Genomic DNA, 17920 nt, shown 5'->3' on the forward strand with positions numbered 1-17920 from the left:
AGCTGCATCCAAAGATTTTGGTAAATCCTATCTCTATTTTCATTAATTTCAAAGATTTTTTTCATTCCTGCCTTAATTTATTTGTTCATCCAAGAGTTATTCAGAAGCAAATTGTTTAATTTTAATGTTTTTGTGTAGCTTTGAGAGATCTTCTTGGTATTGATTTCTGTGTTTATTCACTGTGGTCCAAGAGTTATGCTTGGTGTGATTATGATTTTTTTTTAATTTATTGAGACTTGTTTTATGGCCAAGCATGTGGTCTATCTTAAAACATGTTCCATGTACAGATGAGAAGTTTGTATATTCTGTGGTTGTTGGGTATAGTACTCTGTGTCAATGTGTATCCAGTTGGTCAGGTGTAGAGTTTTAAGTCCAGAATTTTGTTGTTAGTGTTCTGCCTCCATGATCTGTCTAATGGTGTGAGTGGGGTATTGAAGTCCCCCACTATTTTTTTTTTTTTTTTTTTTTTGAGATGGAGTTTTGCTCTTGTTACCCAGGCTGGAGTGCAATGGCGTGATCTTGGCTCACTGCAACCTCCACTTCCCAGGTTCAAGCAATTCTCCTGCCTCAGCCTCTTCGGTAGCTGGGATTACAGGTGCCCGCCACCATGCCTGGCTAATTTTTGTATTTTTAGTAGAGACTAGGTTTCATTATGTTGGCCAGGCTGGTCTTGAACTCCTGACCTCATGATCCACCTGCCTCGGCCTCCCAAACTGCTGGTATTACAGGCATGAGCCACCACACCCAGCCTGAGGTCCCCCACTATTATTTTGTGGCTAAGTCTTCTTGTAAGCCAAGAATAACTTGTTTTATGAATCTGGGTGCTCAGTGTTGGGTGTGTATATGCTTAAGTATTTTAAAGCAAATCTCAGAAACTTAACCTGCATCTCTTAAAATGGACATTGTTAAACCACAGGGCTGTATCACATCTAAGCAAATTAACAGTAATTCCTTGGTATAATCAAATTGCTAGTTCATGTTCAAATCTCTTAGAATGAATAACGCTAAAAAGATGTTTTTTGAGGCATATCAGGAATTTGGTAAGTTTTAATGTGTCAAATATTGCTAAAACTTAACATGCTTTTCATTTACAGGACTAAGATTTCAATTTATTATGTAAATGAAGATCTTAAAATTTAAGCCATTAGCTAAAGAAACTTGGAGGAGATCTTTTATTGTATTCTGTCAGCTGTTTAACTCAGTAATGAATAAGACAAAAATCATACATTCCTTTATTTTTCTGTATGTTGGCACTTGACTGAATAAAATTTGAAAATGCAGCAGATTATGGGGTGCATTTTATTACATAATTTAATTAACAAAAAATCATTGATAACCTAGTGCAGGCTAGGCCAGACTAGGCATATAGTCATGAACAGGCCAGACATGACACTTGGATTCAGGAGAGCTCACAATCTTATCTTAGGGCCCTTATAGATAAGAAATAAAAGAATAGTTTATGAAACAGTTTAGTTTGGAGCAACAGATTAGCATTCTTACTTAAATTCTTAACCATATTAAGAATGTGTACTATGCTTTTAAGGACTTCAGAAATGTAGATTGAATGTGAAATGGCAAAAATAAGTGTCAAAGTTTATTTATAATATTGACCTGATATGTATGCACTTACCTGTAGTTATGTGACTATACAAAGAGTAATAATCTTTTTTTTTTTTTTTTTTTTTCATTCCTGAAAGCCATTTTAGCTTGATTTTGGGGAAGAGAGGGTTTCATTATTGCTTTTTTAAAGCTTCATTTAATGTAGTGTTGGATTTTTAAAAATTGCTAATAAACCCTAATCATACTGACATTTATATGAAAACATTGTGCATTCTGAGGCAGAAATACATTCTTAGGAAGACCTAAACAAGATCTTAGTTTGGAAATACTTATAAATTGTGGTTAGATTAAAACATTTAGGCTAATATAAAAAATTGTAAAGATATCTCTGGTTGGGCCGTCTTGCATGCTACATTCTTTTTTTTCTATTAATTACACCGAATTAATGTTTTTTAAAGAAAAAATTCAAATTTTAAAGTGTCTTAGGCATGAGAGATGAAGACTAGCAAGAAAGGATGACATGGCCAAAGAAATGAAGGTGTGAAAAACTCTCACAGCTCTAGTAATTTTTTGCTTTTCTTAGTTTCTTATATTCAAACACATCATTGATAATAAATTTACTTCAACGCCTTTTAATTCCTCCCGAAAAAGGAAATTTAATTAATTTCTTTCAGAAAGAGGAATAAAGAGGCCAGGTGAGGTGGCTCACACCTGTAATCCCAGCACTTTGGGGGTCTGAGGCAGGCAGATCACTTGAGGCCAGGAGTTCCAGACCAGCCTGGCCAGCATGGTGAATCTCCATCTCTACTAAAACTACAAAACTTAGCCAGGCGTGGTGGCGTATGCCTGTAATCCCAGCTGCTTGGGATTCTGAGACAGGACAATTGCTTGAACCTAAGGGGCAGAGGTTGCAGTGAGCTGAGATCACTGCACTGGGCAACAGAATGAGACTCTGTCTCAAACCAAAAAAGAGGCCTAAACAAGTATTTGAGAAGGCAGATAATGTTGAATTTGGTGCATTATTTTGTTACTTTGTAAAAGAGATAATTATTCTTACTGTAAAATTGCATGACATAGTGTTGGTCACTTATTGCAGTGATAATCTGAGAGAAAAGGCCGAACCAGAAACGTATTTTTCTTCCTTTGCTTATTTGGAGTTAAGACCATACCCATCAGTCCACAAGGTGGCAGCATTTGTTTACTTTGGCACTATCTCAACTATCAAACAGTAGACAAGGTATGGAATTGGTGACGTACAGTGAAGTTCACTCTCATAAGTAGAAGGTGGTCCTAGGTTAGCAATGGCAAGGAACAGGAAAGAAGACAGTTAATTGCATTCTTTTTACACATAGCAATAATAGCATATTTTGCATTTTTTCTTCTATTAGGTGTTCAGTGTCCACCAGAGAGAAATAGTTTGAAACTGTATAGTTTAAACTTAATATAGTTAGTAGTGATGGTTGTCTTTTGAATTCCGAGTCTGAATTTTGTACAACTAGATTGTTATGGTCAAAATTGTTATACACTCTACCTCTAGAGAGTTTTTCAATATTTTTACTTATGTTTGTTCAAGCTGTTGGAATGGAATTATATCAAGCATTAGTAAATTCCTAAGAAGAAAATAGTTATCTATGGTGGCATTCATTGATGCTAGGATAGTCTCTGTACTGGTAATGTAGAGTGTGTTACCTACTCATTTTTAGACAACATCATAAATATTTTACATCAATTCCCTAATTCATTTAATCCTTGTATCAACTCTGTGTAGCAAGATACTGCTATTAATCTCATTTTACAGATGTAAAAAACTGAGATAGAAATTTTGTAACTTGTCCAAGATAAACATAATGCCAGTAATAGACAGAACTGAGATTTGGATACAGGCGTACCTGAATTCTAGTGCTCTTCTATTCACTTAAGGATTTATTGAAACTTTGTAAAGTTTCAGAAAACACTTTTCCTTTGAGACACCCAGAAGAAAAAGAGGAATTAATTCTTTTGAGGTTCTGACACTGTGTATCCCTATTTCTATAAGGAGGTCAAAATAATGAACATTTTTATACTAATTTTTTGACGTATAATTCTGCACCTTAGATGTCACTTTACCATAGTTTGAAACTATTCAAATTAAACTTTATGTTTCTACAGTAGTTACAAGGACCATTTTTGCTAAGTTTCAATTTATAGTTAAGCAAATGCGGATCCAGATTGAGGGTAACTTTTAATATGTTCCTTATTGTAGAATGCTTGTGAGCTTTAAATTTATACTTAAAAAGACATCTCTAGGTAATTATTGACTTGTTTTCTAAGGAATAGATATGATTTTTAAGACTGCCAATGTACTTTCCCTTTTCGTCAGAAGATATTTCCATTATTGTCTTAAGTGTTATTGACCATCTGGGGTTGGTTGAGAAATGAGATGAATGGGAGTGCAGAGGGAAGGATTTCCTTCCCAAATTTTGCTGGGATCAGTCTTTTAAAGCAGTTATTTTTAAAGCTGTGTTTTAGGCTGGGAGATTCATCTAGGCAGGGGCCTTACCTGTCTTATTTCTTGCATATTCCTGTGTCTGTAAATATTTATTAAATGAATGCATGAATGAATGAAAAATTGTTTTACCTGCTGGGAGAGGATCCGGAGTAAGTAGGACTCTAGCATTAGTCCATATATGTCCACATATTTGCTTGTTGATAAGTATTCCTTTGAAGAAATAATCTTTAGGCTATAAAAGAAGTTTGTGAATTACCAGTGACATATGACAGAAATACAAATTCATGTTAACAACTTAAAAAGGAATGCAAGATTGTCAGCAAGTGTTGGTGAGTTTTCTACTTCTGTGGTAATTCAAAACATACCTGATTCAAAATAAAGGTTAAAAAGGAAACACAAACAATCTAAGCTTAAACTTTGAAAGTCACTACGTGTACTCCCACCCTCATAACTTCTACCCTAAAATTTTCCTCTTCTAGTCTCGACTTGGTTTTCCTGTTTATTTTCCCTTGCTTTTGTCAGAGGCTTGTCAGTAGTACAGGGTGACGCCATAAGCTGAAATAATTTTACACATATCCACAAAACAAGCATTAATTAGGTTAGCATTTAAAATTTTCGTAGACTTGTGAAGGATTGTCACAAACCAGTGTTTGGTATCCAAGAAATAAAAGTAGAACTTACGTCTAGAAACCACATTTTAAGGTTAATATAAGGAAGATCTTTGTAGTCAGCAGTGTGCTGAGGTATAATAACTTTCCTCAGGAAGCAGTTGCCATACATTCTTAAGACTTTTTAAAACCAAATTCTAGCCGTTTTTATTTAGAAAATCTTTCTGTGATCCTAAGATCAGTTGTATATTCACATATATTTGTCTAGAATATTTTTATGCTTAATTTTTTTCAAAATCGTACCTATTCATGTTAAACAGGTTAAGTGCTGAGAGTGTAAGAGTGATGTACATGGTAGTGAGGACACAAACGGTTAAGCGAGTATACTAGGCTGTTCTTGCCTTGCTATAAAGAAATACCCGAGACTGGGTAATTTATAAAGAGAAGAGGTTTAATTGGTTTACGGTTCTGTAGGCTTTATAGGAAACATGGTGCTGGCATCTGCTCAGCTTCTAGGGAGGCCTCATCATCATGGTGGAAGGTGAAGTGGGTGCAGGCAAGTCACATAGCTAAAGGAGGAGCAAGTGAGAGAGAGTGAGGGGGGAGGTACCACACATTTTTAAAATGACCAGAATTCACTATCATGAAGATAGCACCAAGCCATGAGGGATTCATCCCCATAATCCAGACACCTCCCATTAGGCCCTACCTCCAGCATTATGGATTACAAGTTCAGTATGAGATTTGAGCAGGTACAAATATCCAAACTCTATTAGTCAATATATAGAATAAAGTGTTTTAAGTGCTTTGAAAGTATTTACAGTGTACAGTATGGAGAAGAATTGGACAGAAGCAGAAGTGGTTGCGCATGGGAGCTCATGCCCATAATACCATTGCTTTGAGAGGCAGAGACAGGAGGATTGCTTGAGGCCAAGAGTTCAAAACCAGCCTGGGAAGCATAGTGAGACCTCATTTCTACAAAAATTAAAAAATCAAAAATCAGCCAGGCCTGTGGTGTGCACCTGTAGTCCTAATGAGGAGGGTGAGGTGGAAGGATCTCTTGAGCCCAGGAGCTCAAGGTTACAGTGAGCTATGATGGCACTACTACACTCCAGTCTGGATGACAGAGGTTTTTTTGTTTTGTTTTATTTTTTTTTTGAGATGGAGTCTTGCTCTGTTGCCCAGGCTGGAGTGCAATGGTGCGGTCTTGGCTCACTGCAACCTCTGCCTTCTGAGTTCAAGTGATTCTCCTGCCTCAGCCTCCCGAGTGGCTGGGATTACAGGCAAGTGCCACCACAGCCGGCTAATTTTTGTATTTTTAGTAGAGACGGGGTTTCGCCGTGTTGGCCAGGCTGGTCTCGAACTCCTGACCTCAGGTGATCCACCCACTTCGGCCTCCCAAAGTGCTGGGATTACAGGTGTGAGCTACCGTGCCTGACTGGCAGTTTTTAATTTAAAAAAAGTTAAAAAAAAAAAAAAAGCACAAGTGGCAATAGGGAGATCCAATATGTAGGTTCTGGGAGGTCTGTGGGGCAAGGCAGAAGAAGTATTTAAGAGTATATAAGAACTAGGGTAGCCAGAACTTCGTAATTGATTTGATGTTGACCTTGAAGCAGAGAGAAATAACTTCTAAGGTTTTGGCTGGAGCAGCTGGGCAGGGAAAATACGGGTATCATTTACAGAGGTAGGGATACTGGAGGAGGAGCTTGTTCAAATAGCAACAGGGTTCATGGGGGATATCTAACATTTGACATAAATTCTCTGGTTATACAGAGATGAGGTGAGGGCTGTGAATTTGGAAACTTTTGCAGTTAGTAATTGACACCATAATTGTAGATATATAGAACACTGACTAACATTTGAAGACTTGGTAGCTACGGAGGAACTAGTAAAGCACACTGAGAAAATTGGAAAGGAGGATGAGAGAGTGTATCGCCGTGCAATCCAAAGGGGAAAGGAGATAATCTGTTGGATTAGATCATGAGATCTTACAGATGGGATTGGATTTGAAGCAAAGTAAGACTTTTTGCCTTAATTAGAAGGGAGGCCGCTGCCTTCTGGGTAATATAAGGAAACAAGAAGAGAGTGGATGCAGAGGCAGGTACTTTTTTAGATTTGGTGGCAGGGTGTCAGAGGGTCCTTAAAGAGCTTATGCAGTAAGCAAGTGAGGGAGAACCCTCTGGGGATGGTGGTCAGGGAGAAGTGTTCACATCTTTGGCAAGAATACTTCTTCATCTCTGTACTTCTAGCACTGGATAGTTTACTTGATATCTAGTGGGTATTCCTGTCTACCTGATATACCTGAGGAATACTCAATTAGAGAATAAATAAATTCAAGTAAAATAATAGTATTTTCTTGAAAAAGTATATTCAAGAAAATAAATAGTAAATGCTTGTGGCAAGTCAATAAAATACTGTGGGAGTAGACTAAAGAGAGAGTTCTCTTGAGGTGATGACTTTTAGTTTCCTGGAGACATTTGAAATGCTGCTTTAAAGTTTTCTTTAATGAATTCCTAAGATTATTCTTTCTGTGCTTGATTTTAAAGATAGGATGCTGCACTAACATACTTACTTTTATTGCTTCATTATGTCCAAAACCATGTATTACTGTATTACATATAATGTCTTTTCTTCTTTTCTTTTTTTTTTTTTTCTTGAGATGAGGTCTCACCCTGTCGCTCAGGCTGGAGTGCAGTGGTGCAATCCTGATTTACTACAGCCTTGACCTCCTAGGCTCAAGTGATCCTCCCATCTCAGCCCCTGTGGCTAGGACTACAAGCACGTGCCACAATGCCTGGCTAATTTTTGTATTTTTTGTGGAGACAGGATCTCACCATGTTGTCCAGGCCAGTCTCAAACTTCCAGCCCCCATTGATCCACCTGCCTTGGCCTCCCAAAGTATGGGGATTACAGTTTTGTAATTTCTTGCAGAAGTTTGTGGTGGAGGTAGTAATTGTTAAAGGCTGGGCTGTTGTTGTACTTAGCAAGTTTAAGGGGAAGGCATTTTGCATTTCCTCTGGATAAAACGTGGAAGAAAAATAAGAGAATATAATTATTCACATATATTCAATTATATAGACTACTTCTAGAGGAGAAAGCCTTTGTAAATCTTTAGAGTGCAACTAGTAATTTAAAACAGGAGTTAGAAGGATCGGTTTGAATGAATAAAGTTCATTGATTCAGGGTTTCATGTGGTTTGGAAAAAAATGTGCTTTTATCTCTTAGTTATCTAGCTTAACTGGAAATAGGCTCAATTAATCACATTTAAATAAGATGAAATGAGACCTTCTTTGAAATTTTTCTGTGTTTTATGTGGCATGTTGTAAATACTACGTAAACGTTAGGCGTTCTTACCCTTTCAGACTTACTAACCTGTTTTTAGGACAGTGCCTCATAATCATCTGGAGATCTTGTTAAAACACAGATTGATGGGCTCCACTCTCAGAGTTTCTAATCCTGTAGTTTGTGCTATGTGTGAGAATTTGCATTTCTAGCAATTTCCAGGTTTATAATCATGCTGCTGGTCTGCAACCACACTTTGAGAACCATTGTCTTAGGTTAAGAGCTTTAAAAAGAAAGGAGGGAGGGAAGAAAGTAGGCAGGGAGGAAAGGAAGAAGGAAGGGGAAGGAAGGAAGACATTTCTAATAAGAAATATTTATATTTTTAATTCTTTAGGAAAAGATCATAATTACTTTTTGATAGACTTTATTTTATGGAGCAGTTTTAGGTTCACAGTACAGAGATTCCCCATATGCCTCCTGTTCCCACACATGCATAGCATCACCCATTACCAATATTCCCCACCAGAGTGGTACATTTTGAAATGGGAAAAGTTCCCTTGTCCCCCTTGCAGGGTATGCGATGGGGGTGTGGCTTGTTTCTTTGGTGCCCTGCTGCTCAGAGGAGTTGTGACCCTACGGGGAGGAGGCAGACAGGCAGATCGTGGGAGCGTGGGCTCCGACCCCACAGCAGTGTCTGGGGGTAAACGTTTACAACTCCTGAAGCCCCATTGGGCATGTGTTATAGAATGCTGTTTTAGTTTTGCCATCTGTAGGTGGCTTGTGTTAACTCAGACCCTCTGCCTTATCACAAGGACAGAGGGCTTTCTGTATCCTGGGGTTCTTGTCTTGGTGTACCAGAAAAATTGGATTTCACGTGGGCTTGGAGAATGAGTGCAAGCTTTTTTGTTGAGTGGTGGTAGCTGTTAGGGAGGTTGATGGAGAGGCCAGAAGGAGGATAGAGTGGGAAGGTGGTTTTCCCCTGGAGTCGGGCCGCCCAGTGGCCAGGCTGTCTTCCAACCGTCCTGGCCAAATTCTGCATCCTCCTGCTTGTTGATGGCCTGCTGGTGTCTGCTGGTGCCTGTCGGCGTGCTCTTGTACCGATGTGTTCCTCTTCACGTCCAGCCGCTGTGTCTCTGCCCACTAGGGTGTCGGAGTTTTTATACATGCAGGATGGGGGCGTGGTGGGCCAGAGTGGTCTTGGAAAATGGAACATTTGAGCACAAAAACAGAAATGCTTGTCCTCACCTCAGTCCGTGGGCACTGGCCTGGGGTTGGAGTCCTCACCAGGGACCCAGACCTTCTCCCCCCCAGCACTTCCCTGCCCCTCTCCCATATCAATTTGTTACAATTTGTACCTACATTGACACATTATTATCACCCAAAGTCTATAGTTTACATGAGGGGTCACTCTTAGTATTGTATATTCTATGGGTTTGGACTAATATATGGCATATATCTACCATTATAATATACTTTTTATAATTTTTATATTTATACTTTGTGAATCACCAAAAATAGAGTTAAAAACCATTTAGTTTCTAGAGCTTCTTGCCCAATAAGTTGTTATATGAATGTGTTGCATGTGTACCAGGATACTTATTCCATCTGTCCCTGGGAAAGTTGGATAGGGGCTAGGTCTGGCAAACAGGTGGTAACCAACTGTTCCAAGGGCAGAGGGGATCAATCACATGTAACTAACTAGTCTTATTGCTGAACATCAATAGAGAAACTCTAGTTTAGAGACCAGAACAAAGAAAATGTCTTTGTTTTTCTCAAAAAAGCTGTTGTAGTTACCATTTTTTGGTGAAGGAATTTCATAGTGAAATTTGAGATTGAATTTATTAATGTTTAAAATATTGATATTTCATCTTGGTGATTGACCTGCAGAGCTGGTCCTTAAAAGGAAACATACTCTTACTCTGCTGGAGAACCATCTCACCTTGACATAAAAGTCAGCAGCCACTGGGCTGCCAGTAAATAACACAAACATTTTGTAGGATTGAGAGGGAAGTTTTGAACTTTAAAAAATTTGATATCCTCATTTATTCTTTTTTACGCTTTTGACAATTAGGATAAAATAGCAAAGTCTTTGCCCATTTTATCACTGGAAGGAGTTTAGTAGGAGTTCACTTTACTATGTAGGGGAGGAAAAGCTTTTCTGTACCCTCTCAGGTTCAGTAGCTGGGCTTGTGGAATGAGTTGACAACAAGTTGACAGGAGAAAAGGCACAAACACTTATTTGATGTTGAAAGTTTTACATGACATGGGGCATGGGGGCTGAAGAGGTGGGGGAGGTTCATAAAAGAAGGGAGAACCCCAAAGAAATGGCTAGGCTTGGAGGCTTTTATATCATTTGAACAAAGGGCAATAAAGAGAAGTAACAAGAGAAAGGAAAGGGACTTTGAGCTTCTAGGGTCAACACATGTATGTGGAAACTAATGGTAGATAAGGGCTTCTTAGTTTTGAAAGACTTGTGTAGATTCTTTTTTGGTGCCATCTCATCTTGTGATAAAATCATTATCCCTGGGCCAGTTGCGGTGGCTCATGCCTGTAATCCCAGCACTTTGGGAGGCCGAGGCAGGTGGATCACGAGGTCAGGAGTTTGAGACTGGCCTGGCCAGCATGATGAAACCTCATCTCTACTAAAAATACAAAAATTAGCCAGGCATGGTGGTGGGCACCTGTAATCCCAGCTGCTCGGGAGGCTGAGGCAGGAGAATTGCTTGAACCCAGGGAGCGGAGGTTGCAGTGAGCCAAGATTGCACCACTGCACTCCAACCTAGGCGACAGAGCAAGACTCTGTCTGAAAAAAAAAAAAAAGCAATCATTATCCTCTTCCTGGTACAGGAAGTGGGTTGAGGGTAACACTTTCCCAAGAGGAGTTTATGTTCTGCTTTCAGGCAAATAGGGGAGGGCAGAAAGCTCATCCTCTGTTTACTCTTTTTCCATTGTCCTCAGCTCAAAAGAATTTTTATGGCAGAGTGGCATATTTTGGGGTGGCATGTTTTGATCCCTTACAACTGCAACTTACAAATAACTGATGTCATTATATGTAAAACTTAATCTGGTGACAAGTGTTTTATAACATAAATATTTGACAAAGAGAGCTTCAATTCACCATTTGTCCTAGGTATGATAATTTCCCCATATATTGCTTCCATCAGACATTTTTAGACATTTAAAACTTCTTAGTAACATAGGACATTACTGTAAGATCATTTGTCTGCATATACTATTTCAGTTTTTTTCCCCTTTATCTGAGTTAATTCCTCTTCACAGTAAAGAATTCCATAACATACTAACACTTCACCTAAACAGATTTTAACCTCTGGCAGTCTCATCTGACTGAAACATAGTAAGTAAGGCTTACATAAAATAAAAGGCACTGGAATAAAATGAATGCCATTAAATTAATGACTAAAACTCATATTAGTTTATTGGGTTATTTCAGGGCTATTGACTTACGTACAACTTCTATAATCTTAGTTATATGGTTTGTGTCTCTCTAAATTATAAAGGGGAGAGTAATTGCAATAGGGAGGTTAAATGGCAGCAGCAAGAAGTGGTAGCTACTACAAGCTTGAAAAAGGGAAAGAGGCCAGGCATGGTGGCTCACGCTTATAATCCTAACACTTTAGGAGGCTGAGGCAGGCAGATTGCTTGAGCCTAGGAGCTCGAGACCAGTCTAGGCAACATGGTGAAACTCCATCTCTACAAAAAATGCAAAAATTGGCTGGGCCCAGGAGGCTGAGGCAGGGGGATCGATTGAGCCTGGGAGGTCGAGGCTGCAGTGAGCCATGATCACACCACTGAACCCCAGCCTGGGTGACAGAGCAAGACACCATCTCAAAAAAAAGAAAATAAAGAAAACAGGGAAAGAAACCGTAACACTGCAGATAGGAGCTCAAAAAGTAAAGCTGCTTATGTTAATTTCATATGAGTTCAAATGGTTTTAGATATTTTAATACACCCTGAGATCATTGAGGTGTATTAGAGTGTGGTAACTAATGTTGATAGGGCTATTCACATTACTATGTTCAGTATATTCATATGAAGGTAGTAAAGAATATATTACATTTGACAAATTATACTCGAGGGTTCAAAAGTTGGTTCCAGAATTTACTGAACTAATATTTTTTAAGCATATATTGTCTTAGAGCAGTATATAGATATGTTCTGGAAATGCTAGTGTCTCCATTAGCCTTTAAAAACAGTATTAAAAATATATATCCTTATTTATGTAAATGAAATATGACAAATTTTTTGGTAATTTTTCAGTTTTTTGGAATTGTAAGTTTTCAAACTTTACATTGGGTTTGTTTATATGCAAGGAAGCTCATTTTGATTGAGAAAAGTAAGAGCTTTTCTAAAATCAGCAAACTCTGGACCATGGGCCAAATTTGACCCATTACCTAGTTTTGAAAGATCCGTCGGGTACAGATGGTTTTTATACTTTTAATTGGTTGAAAAATATTTGTTTAGGCTCTAAGGATGTACTGCTATACTTGATTAAACTTCTGTCATATTTTCAGACATCAAAGTGTGTCTGTGAAAGAAAGTGGCTTTTGTCAGATTTTCTTATCTATTTGTGATGAGTGGCTATTTTATGTTTTATCATTACTTACTTAACAGTAATAACCTATCACTTGGCCTGTCATATAGTAGACACTCCATCATTGATTTAGTGAGAGCTACAGGTTTTATTTACATAATAACAAGTTCTGGTATGTACAGCAGAAAGTTTCCTATTTGTGTATCTTTACAATTATTTATCAAACAAAGCCCCCCAAAAATGCCCTGAAATAAGACAAAAACTAACCATCTATGGTTAACTATAGCTATATCATACTAACATTGAAACAGGGCTGTTTTTCTACCACTGATGATGTTTAGTTGTGTTCACATTCTCTCCTCTTCTTCCCTTCTCCCCATCCACATCAATAGGTGATGTTGTGGATAACTTCTGGAGTTATAAAACTTGATGCTTTGATCTGTGCTTGAGAGAGATTAATTTGCAGGATGATTTACATAATTTAAGAAATATAAAATCACAAGTTGGATAGTTTTTAAAATCACCTTTACTGAAGTATAATGTACAATAAAGCATAAAGTTTGAATTTTGATAGTTGTGTTATTGACAGTCAAAATATAAAACATTTTCAAAAATTTTCTCTTCCAACACTTGCAGTTAATTCCACCCCTCCTTCAAACTCCTGCCACAGGCAACTATTTATCTGCTTTCTGTCACTATAAAATAATTCAGCCATTTAAAAATTACTTATAAACGGAACCATACAGTATATGTTCTTTTGTGTCTAGCTCATTTCGCCCAGCTTGTTTTTGAGATTCATTCATGTTGATGCCCATTTTAGTAATTTATTTACTTATTGAGTAGTATTTTGCCTAAATATTCTACAGTTTATTCATTTGAATAATTGTACAATTTATTTATTTGAATAAACTTGTTTGGGTTTTTAGTTACTATTATGAATAAAGTAATGAGTATTCATATGCAAGTCATTTTGGATATTAATGTTTATATTTATTTCTTTGGGTGAATACCTGGAAGTGAAATTGCTGTGCTGTATGGTTAGGGTGTGTTTAACATTTTAAGAAGCTGCCAAAATGATTTTTAAAGTGGTTGGATTATTTTACCACTTTAATCAGCAGTTTAAAAAATTCCAGTTCTAAATCCTCAGCAACTCTTAGCATTGTTATTCTTTTTAAATATCAGGCATTTTATTAGTGGGTATGTAATGGCATTTTCTCATTGTTTTTCTATGCTGTTCCCTTATCACTAGTGGTGTTTAATGCACTTATTAACCTTTTGTATATCTTTTGTGAATTGTCTATTCAAATCTTTTGGCCAGTATTTAAAAATTCAGGTCTTTCTTGGCCGGGCGCGGTGGCTCACGCCTGTAATCCCAGCACATTGGGAGACTGAGGCGGGCAGATCACAAGGTCAGGAGATTGAGACCATCTTGGCTAACATGGTGAAACCCCGTCTCTACTAAAAATACAAAAAAAATTATCCAGGCGTGGTGGCAGGTGCCTGTAGCTACTCGGGAGGCTGAGGCAGGAGAATGACGTGAACCCAGAAAGACAGAGGTTGCAGTGAGCCCAGATTGCAGCACTGCACTCCAGCCTGGGCGACAGAGTGAGATGCCGTCTCCAAAAACAATAATCAGGTCTTTCTCTTGTTTAGTGATAAGAATTCCTTTTATATTATGGATATGAGTTCTTTGTCAGATATATGTGTTATCAGAATTTTCTTCCTTGCCTGTGGCTCATCTTTGTATTTTCTTAATAGTGTCTTTCAAGGAACATGAGTGATACTTAATTTTGATGAATCCATTTTTAAAATTTTTCTATCCTGTAGAAATGTTTCTGCCCTGAAGATTTTTCTTCTATATTTTCTTCTATTATTGTAATAACTTTTAGCTTTTACTTACAGGCTTATAGTCTATTTCAAGTTATTTTTTATTTAGATTGTGAGGTAATGGTTTAGTTTCATTTTTTCTTTTTCTTTTCCTTTTTTTTTTTTGAGACGGAGTTTCACTCTTGCTGCCCAGGCTGGAGTGCAATGGCGTGATCACGGCTGACTGCAAGCTCTGCCTCCCAGGTTCAAGTGATTCTCCTGCCTCAGCCACCTGAGTAGTTGGGATTACAGGCGCATGCCACCACGCCTAGTGAATTTTGTATTTTTAGTAGAGATAGGATGTTTCCATGTTGGTCAGGCTGATCTCGAACTCCTGACCTCAGGTGATCTGCCGCCTCAGCCTCCCAAGTGCTGGGATTACAGGCGTGAGCCACCATGCCTGGCCGAGGTTCAGTTTTTTCCTCCCAATATAGAGATACCCACTTGTTCCTAGCATCATCTGATCAAAAGATAACCTTTTCCTGTTAGCATCTTTGTTTAAAATGAATTGACTGTATATATGTGAGTCTGCTTAACTGTCTGTTCTGTTGTATTGATCCATATGTCTGCTCTTAGGCCAGTACCATACTGTCATGATTACTGTAGTTTTATAATAAGGCTTGAAATTAGGTAATATAAGTTCTCCATCTTTGTTACTCTTTTCAAAAGTTATACTGGCTAGTATAAGTCCCTTACATTTCCATATACATTTTAGAACAAGAGCTCTTCTTTTTTTCCTTGCCATAATGGTTTGAAGGGATTTATCTAGTAAAACTCACATTTTTAAAAATATTTTTCTTCAGTGTTTTTTACTAATTTTTATAAGAAACACAAAATGGGTTTCTGATTTTTTAAGTCTGCTGTGTTAACTGATATTTTGGGAACACATTTTTAAATATACATGATGAAATATTCTTCTAAACTGTAAATTTTTGCTCCACCTTAGTCCTTGGTAGGATGAAATGGTTTCTTTATATCATAGTTTTAAGGTTTCCTGATGAGACATCACAGCAGTGACATTACTGATTTAATATTGTGATCCTATTGGTTGCTTTGTAAATACTACCAGAGAACACAGAACTGAGAAATTAGATGTGTTTTATTTTGCAGTTTCAAAAGTTAAGAATTGAAACTTTAGCTTCATATGATTCTCTGTTGAGTCTCTGTTGTACTTTTACTAAACACACATTTCAAAGTGTTTACTAAAAACATTTTAAAGAGGACAAAATGTCATAGTAACTTTGGGGACAAAAATATATTTTCTTTTTCAGCTCTTGTTATTTTTTCTACTAGATGTTCTAAATGAACAAAAGTTGTTATTAAGTATATTGATTTTAAAGGGCATCTTTAATTTTAAGTGCTTTAAGGAGAAAGACATTTTATCATAAAATAAACACTTGATATTCACAAAAGTTTTTCAGAATATAATCTATCAGGTAGTGTATTTATTTGTTTTAGCTGTTCAATGATAGCCAGAGGGAATAGGAAAGTAAATTTTTTTAAAGTAGTTGTTTTAAAGCAAGATCTTGAGGTTTTATGGAATTCAAACAAAATGAGCCACCTAATAAAAATAATAGAATAAAAATATGCATAGACTTTAAAGTGTGGCTTCAATTTAGTGCCTATGAAATAAAATCAAGTCCGTCCATTAATTCAGAATAAGGTCAGCAATTATCTAGCAGGTTGCTATTAAAAAAACAGTTTAAGGTCAGCAAACTAATACCTGCGAGCCAAATTTCAACTCATTGCTTGTAACAACTAAGAATATTTTTTACATTTGCAAAGGTTGAAAAAAATACAAAGGATAATACTTTGTGACATGTGAAAATTCAGATTCTAGTGTTCATAAATAAAGTTTTGTTGGAACCACTGACACTGTTCTGACATAAAATTAATAGATATTGGCCGGGCGCAATGGCTCACGCCTGTAATCCTAGCACTTTGGGAGGCTGAGGCAGGTGGATCATGAGGTCAGGAGTTCGAGACCAGCCTGACTAACATGGTGAAACCCTGTCTCTACTAAAAATACAAAAATAAGCCAGATGTGGTGGTGTGCACCTGTAATCTCAGCTACTCAGGAGGCTGAGGCAGGAGAATCACTTGAACCCAGGAGGCGGAGGTTGCAGTGAGCCAAGATCACACCATCACAATCCAGCCTGGGCAACAGAGTGAGACTCCGTCTCAAAAAAAAAAAAAGATTTTGCAAACTCCCTAACTACAAATTTTTAAAAAATTATAGTGTCTTAATTCTAATATAAAGGAGAAATAAAAGGAAAATAATTTAAGATGATTTTAATTTGTAAATACTTAGCTATTCTGTATGGTTAAAATAAGGAGATGATCAAAGAGTAATTTAATGACTCACTTGTTTTATTGCCATACAAAGATAATTTTTTTCTCAGGTTCACAATGCTTAAGAGGGAGAGAATAATGTGAACAAGTTTCATACAGAATACACTTGATAGATGAATTACGTTAACCAGATAGTGAGTGAGCTCCAAAATTATTAAAGTCTGGTTGCTCAATTAGGATGGAAGCAGGGCTTTGTGGAAAATAAAGTTTAATTAAACATTAAAGTGTGCTTTTGTGTGAGCACAGCTGAGATCTGCAACTACCTGTAAGGTCCCTTGAAGTTAGAGGGCAGTGCTGGTGTTACAAAGGAAGGCTTCAAAGCTCCAATCCATGTCACAGTCTGAGCATTCAGTCTTCTGAGAAGTGGCTGACAGAGTGAAACTTGACACAGCCTAAGCTCTCAAAGTGTTGTCAAGCTCTTAGGTTTATATATGTTTGAAGTCTAGTAGTTGAAGCCAGTAATTCACATATGGGATCTGAGGAGGTGTGTTATCACATTCCAGAGGGGAGGAGGAGAAGTTTCAAGTTCATATATGGGATCTGATAAGAGGTCACATTCTTGAAGTGGGGAGGGAATACACTCTAAGTTCTTATCATAGCAAAGCTTATCACTCATGTAGCAAACTATATAAATGTTTAGAATCATTTCAGAGCTACATAGCGGGTATACCTGCATTAGACAATATAATGGATAATAAGATTCTTATACCTACTTATAATTAGTAAGTTTGGAATGTTCAGCAAATATTGGAAACGCAGGGGTAGTTTTTCTATGTAAAGTGGATTTCATTTCTATCCTCAGTTAATTATAGGATTTTCATTTGCATAAGGATGAGAAGTATAAATATTTTTGGAGGTATAACGTAGATTGTGAGACAATCAATATGATGAGTAGGATTGGAAGAGTAAGGGCAAAAATAACTTTATCCTTTGCTCAGAGTAGAAACTTAGTAGATGTATTGAATCTTTTATTTGTTTCTGTAGTAATTAATAAAGTATTTGTAGTCACTAGACAGAAATACTACAATTCCCATTTAGGAGAATAACACAGAAAACAAAAGAAATCAGGTGGTCAAATACTTCGTTTTAATTAAAAACGTGATTGAAACAATGTATATCACAAAATAAGATGACAGATACAAAAGTAAACGTGATTGATAAATTTAAATAGGCTAAACTTCCTGGCAATAAGAAAATATTTTTATAGTAGAT

General features: G+C 37.1%; 1 protein-coding gene across 4 annotated transcripts in view; it reads left to right on the forward strand.

Moving 5' to 3' along the window:
• Positions 1-17920, forward strand: part of COP1 (COP1 E3 ubiquitin ligase) — a 257894-nt gene that overhangs the window by 131261 nt on the left and 108713 nt on the right. The window lies entirely within an intron of this gene.

Source organism: Hylobates moloch, unplaced genomic scaffold, assembly GCF_009828535.3.
Source record: "Hylobates moloch isolate HMO894 unplaced genomic scaffold, HMol_V3 SCAFFOLD_8, whole genome shotgun sequence".
In the NCBI taxonomy this organism is placed as follows: Eukaryota; Metazoa; Chordata; class Mammalia; order Primates; family Hylobatidae; genus Hylobates; species Hylobates moloch.